At 38.2% G+C, this 10,000-nt stretch overlaps 3 non-coding genes across 3 annotated transcripts in view; all 3 read left to right on the top strand.

Moving 5' to 3' along the window:
- Positions 1 to 6,615: 6,615 nt before the first annotated feature.
- On the top strand, positions 6,616 to 8,426 carry LOC149589716 (small subunit ribosomal RNA). The gene has a single exon (XR_016379702.1). It is a non-coding gene; the product is annotated as a small subunit ribosomal RNA (ribosomal RNA).
- A 670-nt stretch (positions 8,427 to 9,096) lies between these two features.
- Positions 9,097 to 9,250, top strand: LOC149589715 (5.8S ribosomal RNA). Its single transcript, XR_016379684.1, has one exon. It is a non-coding gene; the product is annotated as a 5.8S ribosomal RNA (ribosomal RNA).
- Positions 9,251 to 9,708: 458 nt separating this feature from the next.
- LOC149589714 (large subunit ribosomal RNA) overlaps positions 9,709 to 10,000 on the top strand; it is a 3,820-nt gene continuing 3,528 nt past the window's right edge. Inside the window, exon 1 of the ribosomal RNA XR_016379714.1 lies at positions 9,709 to 10,000. This exon is cut by the window's right edge and continues 3,528 nt beyond it. This is a non-coding gene — a ribosomal RNA (large subunit ribosomal RNA).

Raw genomic sequence — 10,000 nt, 5'->3', positions numbered from 1 at the left:
TACAGTGGTTTTTAACATCTTTTTTAGGCAATCTGTTGAACTTCTAATATTACTTAGTTTAATGGTGTTAATAGTAGGGAAAAAGTACGCTACCTATGTCACATTATTAAACCAAGTGAAGTGAAAAACTGTGAAATAGTTGTTAAATATTTATTTTTTCCATATTTAGCACCACGTTTATGGTGTAAAACAAACCCGTTAATACACCATTTCAAGTCCCTGTTTACCCATTTAAAGACCCTATTTCCCCCGTTTTAAGGCCCTATTGACCCATTTAGGTCTGATTAATTTATAAAGATTGAGTGGTTATGTAAAATGAGCAAAAATCCCATCTATTTTGTAAAACATTAAGCAAAATTTATAGTTTAGAAGAATGAAATATTTTTAAGTCGCAGAAATGGACCGTTATAAAGCGATTCGCTTATTTTAATTTTTAAGTCAAATTACGTAACACTGTAACGAACTTAAACGAAGTTTGAACATAGAATGAGTTCCCAAAAATAATTTTCTAACGTAATATAGTGCCTATATTATTACATATTATTAAAAGCAAATATTTTTATTTTTAAACGCTGTCAACGGTAAAACGTTTGTTATTATTGAACTATTTTTTTATTAAATTTATAGCATTTATAGGATAAATACTTCTACTATTAAGAGGCACAATGCTTGAAATTTGTGTCTCAATGAAACGTAACCTAACTAACATATGCCTTACCTAACCCGACCTATAAAACAAGCAATATTTTCAACGTTTTTAGTTGAAGGACCTTGAAAAATAAACGATTTTTTTTGGAAAAGGCCCGCGTTGTTTGGTAATGACCTAATATTAAATCTCGGTTTGTAAAATAAAAATAAAATTTTTATGCCATGAAATATTTTCCAATAAGCAATAATTGAAAGCATGTATTTTTAAAAAATTGTGCATACAAAACTCAGAAAGGTTTTTAAGTGATGTTTTAAAAAGTAAAACATGCTCATTATTAAAACCAATATGACTCCATTAGTTGTTGCCCAAAAGAGTTCATTTGGATAATTTCAACGGCATTAACTTATAATCGTGTTCATTCAGGATTGATATAATAAGAAAGCCTTCAACGTGTACATACACAATAGGAAAGGTTGTGAAGTCCCACTGAACACGACTATAAATATTCCTGTAAATCAGGCGTATGGTCCTGAAATGGGGTGAACATGGGTTTGATATGAGATTAATAGGGGTTTTAATTTGGGACATGAAATGGGGGTAAATATGGACTTGAAATGGGGGTAAATATGGACTTGAAAAGGGGTAAATATGGACTTAAAATGCGGGTAAACATGGACTTGAAATGGGGGTAAATATGGACTTGAAATGGGGGTAAATATGGACTTGAAATGGGGGTAAATATGGACTTGAAATGGGTGTCAATATGGACTTGAAATGGGTGTCAATATGGACTTGAAATGGGTGTCAATATGGACTTGAAATGGGTGTCAATATGGACTTGAAATGGGTGCCAATATGGACTTGAAATGGGTGCCAATATGGACTTGAAATGGGTGTCAATATGGACTTGAAATGGGTGTCAATATGGACTTGAAATGGGTGTCAATATGGACTTGAAATGGGTGTCAATATGGACTTGAAATGGGTGTCAATATGGACTTGAAATGGGTGTCAATATGGACTTGAAATGGGTGTCAATATGGACTTGAAATGGGTGTCAATATGGACTTGAAATGGGTGCCAATATGGACTTGAAATGGGTGTCAATATGGACTTGAAATGGGTGTAAATATGGACTTGAAATGGGTGTAAATATGGATTTGAAATGGGTGTAAATATCGACTTGAATCCTCATTTAATTGTAAAGATTAAAAAGGAAAATTGAGACTGGGTGAAAGATAAGTTTAGTTTTAATTTTAATTAAATAACGTATCCATGAATTGAACCAAAAAAATCGTGTTTTGGGTTAGTTTCACCTTAATTTTATTTAAGTTTAAAGGTTTATCTCGATTAAGTTTAGTTTAAAGGTTTATCTCGATTAAGTTTAATTTAAAGGTATATCTCGATTAAGTTCAATTTGAGGGTATATCTCGATTAAGTTTAATTTAAAGGTATATCTCGATTAAGTTTAATTTAAAGGTATATCTCGATTAAGTTTAATTTGAAGGTATATCTCGATTAAGTTCAATTTGAGGGTATATCTCGATTAAGTTTAATTTGAAGGTATATCTCGATTAAGTTTAATTTAAAGGTATATCTCGATTAAGTTTAATTTAAAGGTATATCTCGATTAAGTTTAATTTGAAGGTATATCTCGATTAAGTTTAATTTGAAGGTATATCTCGATTAAATTCAATTTAAAGGTATATCTCGATTAAGTTCAATTTAAAGGTATATCTCGATTAAGTTCAATTTAAAGGTATATCTCGATTAAGTTTAATTTAAAGGTATATCTCGATTAAGTTCAATTTAAAGGTATATCTCGATTAAGTTCAATTTAAAGGTATATCTCGATTAAGTTCAATTTAAAGGTATATCTCGATTAAGTTTAATTTGAAGGTTTATCTTGATTAAGTTTAATTTGAAGGTTTATCTTGATTAAGTTTAATTTGAAGGTATATCTCGATTAAGTTTAATTTAAAGGTATATCTCGATTAAGTTTAATTTAAAGGTATATCTCGATTAAGTTTAATTTGAAGGTATATCTCGATTAAGTTCAATTTGAGGGTATATCTCGATTAAGTTTAATTTGAAGGTATATCTCGATTAAGTTCAATTTGAGGGTATATCTCGATTAAGTTTAATTTAAAGGTATATCTCGATTAAGTTTAATTTAAAGGTATATCTCGATTAAGTTTAATTTGAAGGTATATCTCGTTTAAGTTCAATTTGAGGGTATATCTCGATTAAGTTTAATTTGAAGGTATATCTCGATTAAGTTTAATTTAAAGGTATATCTCGATTAAGTTTAATTTAAAGGTATATCTCGATTAAGTTTAATTTGAAGGTATATCTCGATTAAGTTTAATTTGAAGGTATATCTCGATTAAATTCAATTTAAAGGTATATCTCGATTAAGTTCAATTTAAAGGTATATCTCGATTAAGTTCAATTTAAAGGTATATCTCGATTAAGTTTAATTTAAAGGTATATCTCGATTAAGTTCAATTTAAAGGTATATCTCGATTAAGTTCAATTTAAAGGTATATCTCGATTAAGTTCAATTTAAAGGTATATCTCGATTAAGTTTAATTTGAAGGTTTATCTTGATTAAGTTTAATTTAAAGGTATATCTCGATTAAATTCAATTTAAAGGTATATCTCGATTAAGTTCAATTTAAAGGTATATCTCGATTAAGTTTAATTTAAAGGTATATCTCGATTAAGTTTAATTTAAAGGTATATCTCGATTAAGTTCAATTTAAAGGTATATCTCGATTAAGTTTAATTTGAAGGTTTATCTTGATTAAGTTTAATTTAAAGGTTTTAGGCTTAATTGAGTTGAAATTAATGAAGGATTATGGTTTGGCAATATTGATTTAGCTTATAAATTGAGCTTGTTTAGATGAGTTTTTAATTAGTTCCAACACATAGCCCCGTGCTAAATTTGCGGTAACGTGAAGATTAACAATAAAATATGTTGTAACGGGGAGCCTGTTACAAGGGATCACTACAAAGATTACAATGTTAATGAATGATGTGATTCCATAGTTTCGCTTAAATACCAGTAATTAAATCAAATACCTAAACAATTCATAGCAATTCTGACAAATAAACAAATGGCAATGAGGACTGTGGAAATAGCGAACTTAACCCTCTGTTTCCCACATGGTTACGTTGAAAAAATCTCCACATGTAATTTATTTGACTAATTAAATTACGTAAAGACAATGTTCTCCTGGATTAACCAGCACCACTGTTACTTATATTTCTGAATTAAACAATCCACTCTTGGAAACAAATAATTTATAAAACGAAATATCATATACGGACTGTTGCAACGGGAAAAAATTGTTTTAACGAATGATGTCGTCCTCTACATTGGTTGAGTTTCAGGAATTGTACCACACACCTTCTGAATTAGTAGCATTTTGGTGAGATTAACAAATACTAAAACCCTGTATACCTCAAAGGAATGTTGAATTAACTGCTATAGAAACAGTTATTGTAACGGTTGCGGAGCTTCTGAAATTTTAATAATACTTCTAAAATAAAATAAAGATAAGTCCTTCAAGTAGTAGCTCTTTTTCTACAACATACTGTTACTATCCTAAAGAGTAAAGATCAAGAAGCATCACTATTATTAAAATTATCCAAGTCTGTAAACCAAAAACGTTGCAAGTTTGCAACATAACCTTCAGCTTAAAAACACGAGAGTGTAGGCCAAACTAGACGACACTGGAGGCTCAGAAGCTGGGTAAGTGTAACTGGGTTCTCCCGAGTCCCGACTCCCGACTCCGAGAATCAAGAATATATACAAATACAATACATAAGAAACCTAAGCCTTGGTCTTAAAGAACATCCAAAAACCAATATCTTATAATTTAATGAAATCAATTACCTTTAGTTTTATACCTGGATTGCTTTATTAAACAAAATTTCGACCTGATAGCAAAGTGTTTCTTAGCAAGAGTGTTACAGAAAATTTATAAAATGAAATAAATATTTTGAGCCGGTAAAATACTAAACAAGCGTCGACTGCTCAAAAACAAGTTTAACCATGGAGCCTGTATCTTGTTAAGATTAAGGCTCCATGGTTCAACTTCCACAGAATGAATCAAACTGAAAATGTCAATTTAACTTGTTATTAGGCACAAAGCTAGGCCCTCCCTTGTTCTCAATATGCTTGAAAATTGAAGAAATGGGTATCAGCGCGCTAACAGGTTAACCTGACGTTTAACTCAAGAGTTGTACTTCCGTAATTAACTAAAATTAACATACTTAGACTTAATTGTTTCTGATTAGACTAGCCGATCGCACACCCTGAATACTTAATTGTTAAATTAAGAGTATTCCGAAAAGTAACTTCGCTCTAGTTTTTCGGTTAGAGGTGGCTAAATATCACGAAAAACCCCATGTTAATCTCCATAGGAAAATTGGCAAAAGCATGTGAATTTTGCTTTAACGTTACAGAAGAGTATCAAGTCATATCTACAAGGGCCTACCGGCCCTGTAGAATATGTACGTATGTATGCATGTATTTATTTATGTATGTATGTATGTATGTATGCATGCATGCATTTATGTATTTAATATTTATTTATTTATTTTTTTATTTAATTATTTATTTATTTATTTATTTATTTATTCATTCATTCATTTATATATTTATTTCCTTCCTTCCTTTTAGCAGGAATCCCGTTACCTTCCTTCCTTCCTTCCTTCCTTCCTTCCTTCCTTCCTTCCTTCCTTCCTTCCTTCCTTCCTTCCTTCATTCATTCATTCATTCATTCATTCATTCATTCATTCATTCATTCATTCATTCATTCATTCATTCATTCATTATTTCAACCATTCAACCATTCATTCATTCAACCATTTACTTACTTACTTATTTAATTATTTATTTATTTATTTATTTGTTTATATTTAAATTAAATATATTTATTTATTTAGGTAACCCAAAACTTTGATGAATCAAGCTACGTGAACGCAGAAATACTTCTTGAACACTAGCATAACTTAAAGCAATGTAACTTTTATTCTCTAACTGAAACTAGCATATCTATTTATTTTAGTTTTCGTGGATGATATGCCCGGGACTCGGAATAGGGCGTAAATTAAGAATAATGCGGTTATGTGAGTAAGCCGTCTTACACTTCATTTCCTCACCATAAAACACTGTCAATGAAAGTTTAACTTCATTCCGTTAACTTATATTAACCCCGCATTCCTTTAGCATCCCACCTACTCCCTACCACCAACACACCCTCTCTCCTTCTTCCCTTCGCATATTGAAAAAAGAGTGTGAATTAAATTTTTTCATCGTTAGTGAGTTCAAGTTTTAAACGGGCTTCGGGAAACATGCATGTTAAAAATTTCAAAATTCCCGAACTGGTAAGTTTTCCCTAATACTTATGTTCCACACTACTATTGTGGAGCGTGTTCGTTTTGTGTTTCAATTTAAATCATCAATTGATGCAAATTGTCTCTACAATTTCAAGCATCAATTTGTGATAATTGAAAGGCAAAGAAAAACGTCACGTGTCCCGTTGCTTCTGGCGGGTACGAAAGTCTAGCCGACTTTCGGCCGTCGATCGAAGCGATAATTTTATCAGCTAGTCCCAGATCGTCCTCGTAACGGAGGTGCGACGTTGGTGGGCCAACTGGTAATAATTGCTATTCGATGGTGAGTTTGTCTCGTAAAGGGCAATAATCCAAGTACCTCAGCGTTCACGCTCGAACACGGCGATTGAAATATATCGCCTCGGGTGAATGAATCGAGAAACAGAAGCGAAGAAAACCGTTCCCGAGAGGGTTCGGCTTCTCGTTTTTAACGTCGATAAAGTTGGAGCCGTCCGCTTCAAGCGGCGGTTCTACGACGCCTTTAACCCGGCTCGACGGTCCTTAATCGGGCCGGTCGTAGCCCGGGACTGGCGTCAACTGACGGCAACGTTATTCGTTGTTACCTGGTTGATCCTGCCAGTAGTCATATGCTTGTCTCAAAGACTAAGCCATGCATGTCTAAGTACATGCCGAAATAAGGTGAAACCGCGAATGGCTCATTAAATCAGTTATGGTTTCTTAGATCGTACTTTTTTACTTGGATAACTGTGGTAATTCTAGAGCTAATACATGCAGCAGAGCCCCGACCTTAGGGAAGGGGCGCTTTTATTAGACCAAGACCAATCGGGCTTCGGCCCGCTTACCATGGCGACTCTGGATAACTTTGGGCAAATCGCACGATCTCGTATCGGCGATGTTTCTTTCAAGTGTCTGCCTTATCAACTTTCGATGGTAGGCTACGCGCCTACCATGGTCGTAACGGGTAACGGGGAATCAGGGTTCGATTCCGGAGAGGGAGCCTGAGAAACGGCTACCACATCCAAGGAAGGCAGCAGGCGCGCAAATTACCCACTCCCGGCACGGGGAGGTAGTGACGAAAAATAACAATACGGGACTCTTTTGAGGCCCCGTAATTGGAATGAGTACACTCTAAATCCTTTAACGAGGATCCATTGGAGGGCAAGTCTGGTGCCAGCAGCCGCGGTAATTCCAGCTCCAATAGCGTATATTAAAGTTGTTGCGGTTAAAAAGCTCGTAGTTGAATCTCAGTTCCAGACAGGCGGTCCGCTCCGGTGGTTACTGCCTGGCCTGAACATCCTGTCGGTTTTCCTTCGGTGCTCTTCATTGAGTGTCGTAGGTGCCCGACACGTTTACTTTGAAAAAATTGGAGTGCTCAAAGCAGGCGTCCCGCCTGAATAATGGTGCATGGAATAATGAAAGAGGACTTCGAGTTCTATTGTGTTGGTTTTCGGAACACGAGGTAATGATTAAAAGGGACAGACGGGGGCATTCGTATTGCGACGCTAGAGGTGAAATTCTTGGACCGTCGCAAGACGAACTACAGCGAAAGCATTTGCCAAGAATGTTTTCATTAATCAAGAACGAAAGTTAGAGGTTCGAAGGCGATCAGATACCGCCCTAGTTCTAACCATAAACGATGCCAACCAGCGATCCGCCTGAGTTACTCAATTGACTCGGCGGGCAGCTTCCGGGAAACCAAAGTTTGTGGGTTCCGGGGGAAGTATGGTTGCAAAGCTGAAACTTAAAGGAATTGACGGAAGGGCACCACCAGGAGTGGAGCCTGCGGCTTAATTTGACTCAACACGGGAAAACTTACCCGGCCCGGACACCGGAAGGATTGACAGATTAAGAGCTCTTTCTTGATTCGGTGGGTGGTGGTGCATGGCCGTTCTTAGTTGGTGGAGCGATTTGTCTGGTTAATTCCGATAACGAACGAGACTCTAGCCTACTAAATAGGCGACCGATCAATTGTGTCGGTCTTCCTTCTTAGAGGGACAAGCGGCGTTTAGCCGCACGAAACAGAGCAATAACAGGTCTGTGATGCCCTTAGATGTCCGGGGCCGCACGCGCGCTACACTGAAGGAATCAGCGTGTGTTTACCCCTATCCGGCAGGACTGGGTAACCCGATGAACCTCCTTCGTGATAGGGATAGGGGCTTGTAATTGTCCCCCTTGAACGAGGAATTCCCAGTAAGCGCGAGTCATAAGCTCGTGTTGATTACGTCCCTGCCCTTTGTACACACCGCCCGTCGCTACTACCGATTGAATGATTTAGTGAGGTCTTCGGACTGGTGCTCGGAGCGGCTTTCGGGTCGCACCGACGTACCGGAAAGATGACCAAACTTGATCATTTAGAGGAAGTAAAAGTCGTAACAAGGTTTCCGTAGGTGAACCTGCGGAAGGATCATTATCGAAAAATTGCGGTTCCGAAAAGGTTTAACCGGCGCCATTCTATGGGTACGAGTTACTCGGCGAAAAAACTTTTCAAAATTTTTTAATCTTCTTAGGAAGAAGGGTTTCGTCGTCGTAAAGAACGTTTCGTCGCGTTCTTTACCCGATACCCCCACTGGCAAGAGAACGACGGTAAATCCGTTCACGACCTACCGACGATGCGATTTCGTTCGCGACATAGCAGTGCCTTCACGACACGAGCGGCGCCGTAAACTTCTCTTACGGCGTCGACGAGTGATTAACGGGTGTACAGACCGAAGTTTGGAATCACCCTCGTGGTGCTCCCTTCGAAAGTCCCTGGCTGGCTTTGTCGCTTCGTGATTGCCGTTGAACGGGTCGCGACGGGTAGAAATCGCTCTCCGGTGGAATGAAAAAAATCTCGGCGGACCAGACTGCTCGAGTGTGGAATCTTTCGTGTCTGAGCGCATGGAAGATAGAGGGCTCGGGCCGCGGAATTCAACTCCGCGGCAGCTCGATCGATTCCATTTTCGGGAGTTTACCCTTTTTCCGCGGTGAATGCCCGGCACTATCCGTATAACCTCTATCATAGGGCGTTACCAAGCGTCCGCCTTTCTTAACGGAAAGCGCTTTATATCAAGGGTTTGTATTTTTGAAAAATAAAAAAGTACGACTCTAAGCGGTGGATCACTCGGTTCGTGGGTCGATGAAGAACGCAGCCAGCTGCGAGACTTGGTGTGAATTGCAGGACACATTGAGCACTTATCTTTCGAACGCACATTGCGACCTCGGGTCTTTCCCGAGGTTTCGCCTGTCTGAGGGTCGGATTACTGACCACTGTGACCGCTTTTCGTACTCGATCATTCGAAGACGATTAGTCGGTCCTAAGGTGACCGTTTTTCTTGGTTCGCGAAAGTTTACCTTTCGGGAATCGAGATCGGTTTAAATTTCGTGTTTCGTCTCGTTCGTCGACTCGCCGTGACGTTGTCGCACGTTCGATTCGTGCTATGCCTTAAAAACCATAAGGACCAGAGCGGCTTCCGAGTAATGCGTAAAAACATTTTCTCGGCAAGTTCGTCTCGCGATGGTCCGGGCCATTCGAACGATTTCGGTCCTCGATCTAATTCGTTCGACGTGGTCGGTTTTACGCTTGTTTTCGTAAGAAACGGCGTTCGGCTACGCGTCTCGATGCTTTCGAAAGCGCGCCCTAGTGTTCTTTCCGAAGGATTCTGCGGGCGGGTTAATAGGAAGTTACGCTAGCCACCTCGATTTTTTAAAACTGTCGACCTCAGATCAGACGAGATAACCCGCTGAATTTAAGCATATAAATAAGCGGAGGAAAAGAAATCAACAGAGATTCCCTTAGTAGCGGCGAGCGAACAGGGAGAAGCCCAGCACCCAAGCGCCCGTCCCAATGGGGCGGGAGTGCTATTTGGTGTTTAGGAGTAGCGCGACCGAAGGTTGACCTAAGCGCAAGTCCCCCTGACTGGGGCTCTCGCCCATAGAGGGTGCAAGGCCCATAGTCGCTTATGGTCTCCGGCGGAAGCAAAACTCCTTGGAGTCGGGTTGCTTGAG

This window comes from Phalangium opilio, unplaced genomic scaffold, assembly GCF_054372755.1.
Source record: "Phalangium opilio isolate 3A_F unplaced genomic scaffold, DU_Popi_V2 ptg000521l_1, whole genome shotgun sequence".
Lineage (NCBI taxonomy): Eukaryota > Metazoa > Arthropoda > Arachnida > Opiliones > Phalangiidae > Phalangium > Phalangium opilio.
The sequence above is the reverse complement of the archived record's forward strand: the minus strand, read 5'-3'. Positions and strand labels throughout refer to the sequence as shown.